The sequence below is a fragment of the Hydra vulgaris genome, chromosome 01, assembly GCF_038396675.1.
Source record: "Hydra vulgaris chromosome 01, alternate assembly HydraT2T_AEP".
Lineage (NCBI taxonomy): Eukaryota > Metazoa > Cnidaria > Hydrozoa > Anthoathecata > Hydridae > Hydra > Hydra vulgaris.
The window spans coordinates 27,001,612-27,006,442 of NC_088920.1; the positions used below are offsets into that span (position 1 = coordinate 27,001,612).

The 4,831-nt window shown below is 29.3% G+C and overlaps 1 long non-coding RNA gene across 2 annotated transcripts; it reads left to right on the forward strand.

The window, feature by feature from the left end:
• Positions 1-227: 227 nt before the first annotated feature.
• LOC136075249 (uncharacterized) lies at positions 228-4,324 on the forward strand. 2 transcript variants are annotated; one of them, XR_010635773.1, is made up of 5 exons: positions 228-376; positions 454-532; positions 947-1,125; positions 1,274-1,359; positions 3,981-4,324. It is a non-coding gene; the product is annotated as an uncharacterized LOC136075249 (long non-coding RNA). The 2 variants fall into 2 exon arrangements; XR_010635772.1 differs by having other exon boundaries at positions 228-532.
• The last annotated feature ends 507 nt before the right edge of the window (positions 4,325-4,831 follow it).

Below are 4,831 nucleotides of genomic sequence, written 5' to 3' on the forward strand. Positions count from 1 at the left end.
TATATATATATATATATATATATATATATATATATATATATATAGATATATATATATAGATATATATATATATAGATATATATGTATATATATATGTATATATATATATGTATATATATATGTATATATATATATATATGTATATGTATATATATATATATATATATATATATATATATATATATATATATATATATATATATATATATATATATAATGTAAAAGTTAGCTTCTATGAGTTGAAGTTTGTCTACAAGTGGTTCATACTTATTACTAATATGTCATCTTAGCAGTATTGGTCCAGAATAACTTTACCACGAGAGTACAGTGCATCAAGTAGCTGTTTTACACATATGTGTAAACATTCTTTTTTGAGGTGTCTCCATTGTTTTAATATTTTGTAAGGATTTTAAAGAATGTAGATCATCTGGCAATACTTTATATAAAATTTAGTTACTCAAGGATGAGATAGTGAGTCATGAAGCTGACTTGAATTTTAGTATTTATTGCTGAGCAATGTTCTCTTGAATAGGTAAACAATGTCATAATTGTGTAATTAATTTTATAATTTTCTAACAATAAGTTTTTTTATTTTTTGTTTATGTTCCTTTTCAAAGATATGATATACTAGTTGCTGATTAGTAATTATATGGTACAATGTTTGACTTCTATTATTGCGCACGCTTTTTTTTTTATAATAGAAGGGTGCTTGAGCTCATATTTTGATATCAAGAACAGCAGCTATAGCAATGTCAGATGCATCGATTTCAACATCAAATGGAACATTTTCATATGTTCCTTTTGAAGTTGAAATCATTGTATATCAACATAGTCTGTTAATGCATTTTCAATATCATTTTTATGTTGGTTTATATCATTTATACACTGATGATTTATGAGTATTTAGTGTTTTTTTTGAGAGAAACTGTTTTGTCCAAAAATTTAGGGATTTATTAGAGTAACATGTGAATTTACTGGTGATACACTTTATACAAGCATCTCTTGCATTGGTTGAAGGCAACTGTGATCTGGTTTTAGTTTTCCTTCTACTATAACATAATTAAGAGTGAAAATTATATTTTGTGAGAAGCTACATTTGTTATGGTTATTTGTGAAATTTCAGCTGTAAGTTTTTCAATATTATTATCATGCTCTTTTTTTATTATTATTATTATCTATTAGTTCTTCTCTTTATATAAACTTTTTTATATTTGAAAACAAGCAATTCCGTTTCTAATTCCGAAAGGTAAATTTCTATCATTTTCTTTAATAGGAATTTGATGCTAGGCGGGTTTCAAATCAACAGTACTGAATATTCTGAGCAATTTTGTTTACAAGATTATCAATTCTTGGTAATGGGTAAGCATCAAGTTGAGTGTATTTGCTTACAATTTAACTGTATTTGACTGTCAAATTCCAAAATACAGACTGTATTTGACTCATTTATTGATTGTAGTTGACAAATAATCTTATCTTATGTTTTTTTAGCCACAACCAGGGGATAAAATACTTTATTATAGGGGATCAATTAATTGTGTTTGCTAATAGGCTATATTGATGTATTTGTATTTGAATAAAGTTTTTGATTTTAATATATGTATTTTTATTTTATTAAATATATTTGTATTTCCATAAACTAGGATGATTTGTGTTTTTTAAGGAAAAACTAACAGATTTGTTATTTTTGTTGTTGTAACAAACATTCTTTTTCATTTCTAATATTAAAATAATTTAAAATTCGCTTTAAAGTGATATTTGTTAAAAGACTTTTTTCATTCTTCTGTTTAGTGTACCATTTTATTAGGGTTTTTAGGATCTTGTGATTTCTGGAGAATCTTTAACAGTATCTATAATATAGGCAAATCTTTTATTCCACCAAGATAAAGTTGAATTGTATGCTAAGAACTTCTCATCAATATCATCTCTTGGTTTCCATAGTTGCATTCTACCTGGTGTAGCTGACAAACAGATTATTCCCTTGCCTTAACTTTTGTACCACTCCAGTTTCTGTATCTAAAATGATTTTCTGCTTAGACTCTTCTACAGCTTGTGGTTCCGACATCATACCTGTTACAGTCTTGCAGAAGTGTTCTCTGGAGCTATTGTCTATACTTTCAAAACTATTTAACAAGTGCTTATCAGAGTCTTGTTTTCCAGCCTGCTAGAAAGCGGCATTTGTTATTCCTATTTTCAAAAAATCTGGAGAGCGATCTGACTGGTCTACCTACCATCCCATTAGTCTTCTTACTATCATAAGCAAGGCTTTTGAGTCTTTAATTAACAAACACTTAATCTCTCATCTTGAATCTAATAACTTACTTTTTGATCATCAATATGAATTTCAATCTTCTTGTTCTACTGCTGATTTGTTAACGGTAATAACTTATAGATTTTATCGTGCATTAGATAGATGTGGAGAGGCTAAGGCTATCACTCTTGACATTTCTTAAGCCTTTGATAAAGTTTGGCATGCTAGTCTTCATATGCTTTCATATGGTAGTATTTTTTAAAAGAGATGCAACCTTATGATGATGGGACAGAGGATCAAGCTTATCAGCTAAAGCAGGTCCAAAAACATTGACAATGCACATTTGGACCAACCAACCCAAAATAACTTTGCGATTGTATATGGTGTAAATAACCCAAAATAACTTTGCAATTGTATATGGCTTTGCAAGTGTATATGGTTTCCGTCAGTGGTCAGTAGTGAATGATAGTCTGAGAAGATGTAAAGTAGAGGGCACAGTAAAAGTGCCCTCTACTTTACATCTTCTCAGACTATCATTCACTACTGACACTCGTCAATATAAGACCAACAATATTTCAATAATTGTTAGCAGTAAAAAAAAGGAGTTTTGTTTGTATTATAGTTGCAAGTTCCAAGCTGTCACAGTAAAGAGATCAAGTTCAAGATTGGCTGGCTGTTCTAAGCAAATGAAAAGTGATGATTTTTTATTTATATTAATGTCATGACTGGAGTATATAGTTGCACCATCAGTCACTTTAGAGGTAAGATTACCAGGATGACCATTAATATAGATAAGTAATAAAACAGGACTAATGATGAAATCTTGTGGTGCATTAGAAGTTACTGGAAATGAAAAAAAGTGTTTGATTTTATCAAATACCTTTGAGATGTCAAAAGCAATAACCCATCTTTTTGATTTAATCCATGATAATGAAGTTAGCAGTATAAAAACTTTAGAAAAATTTGTCATAATTGTTGATTGCCCTAGTTTCTATATGGCTTGTAATACTGGAATAAAAAATGGATCATGAACTTTTCTTGAGTAACGAAAATCTATAAACAGGCTTCTCTGGTTTGCATTCTTTTATCGAATTCTCGAATAGATTCTTTTGTCATTCAAAAAAGCTTTATTTCAAAAGGAGACTATATTTAATTATAATATAGAGTTGAAAATATCAAAAGGGTTGGCTTCTCCTTAGAAAGCTTTTTGACCTTGTACATTTTTTCTTAAAAAATGCATGCAAAACTCACAATTAAGTTCACAGTAAAAGATTACAATCACTGTATTAGCATCATTTATGAGACAAGCAGAATGCAGAATTAGCAATTTCCCTATAGGCGGAGAGGAGCCCATGAAATGGAAAACATGCGGTGATGAATTATCGATATAGAGTTGTTCAACGATCTAGAAGCTCTAAAGGATATATCAAACTTCTGTGCGGTTGCTGAAAAAGCCCAGCAAGTTTTTAACAAACCCTCTTTTGGTATATAACCAAACAGGTGTCTGTATTGAGTTTATTTTTAAATGAATTTTCTTTAAACGATTAAGATGAAAAAAAAACCTTTTCTTTTTCTTTTTTTTAAAAAAAAAAAAGGTTTGTATGTCTATAACAAAAATTAAGTCAAAATTTGGCAGCAATCAATAAAGTTTTTATCCTTTTTTTTTGATAATTAATAATTATTATTTTGATAACATGATTTTCATTCAGATTGTTTGATCTTTTTATTTTAGGAACCACAATTACCTACCATAACCAACATTACAACTCTTTGAACAGCTATCACCATCAGAACAAATGTCTAAAAAAATTATGGTTTGCACTCTGATAGTAAATTCTTGAAGGAAAAAAAACAAATTCGCAGTTATTAAAAAAAAGATTGCTGTGTCCCGATCATACTAAAAAATGTTACCTGCATTTACATACTGTTGTAAAGAATTAAAGAACTAAAAATCTTTTGAAATTAAATATAGAAAAACTTTAGGAATTTACTTTTTCAATCAAAAAATTTTTTTAATTTGTTTAATTGTTTTTTAAGTTTGGCGTTACAATTTTTATTATAAGTAATTTAAGTTTATTAAGTTTTGTTGGACTATGCGCCTTATTATGTTGTAAATATTATATAATATGCTCAATTATATTCAAAACTGGACTCTGGGGAGGCCAAGTCATCAATTTCATTTAAATAATTTTTTGCCATTCGGGAACAATGTTTTGGGTCATTGTCCTGCTGCAGAATAAAATAATGACCTATTAGTCTCATTCCGAATGATACAGCATGGTGCCTTAGGATATCCACATAACGTTCCCCGGGGAGTCGCCCCCCCCCCTTTCCTAGTTTTATCATATCACCTACTCCGGATGAATATAAACAGCCCCAAACTTGTAAAGAGCGTCCTCTTTGTTTAATAGTAGGATTTAAACACTCGGGCTGATAGGCTTCTTTTCAAACATATTGGGGTCCTTTCGTTCCAAAAATTTCGAATTTGGACTCATCGGTGTACAGAACCCGATTAAACATTTCCTGGGCCCAATCTTTGTATTGTTTTGCATATTTAAGTCGTTTTTCTTTATTGCCACACCG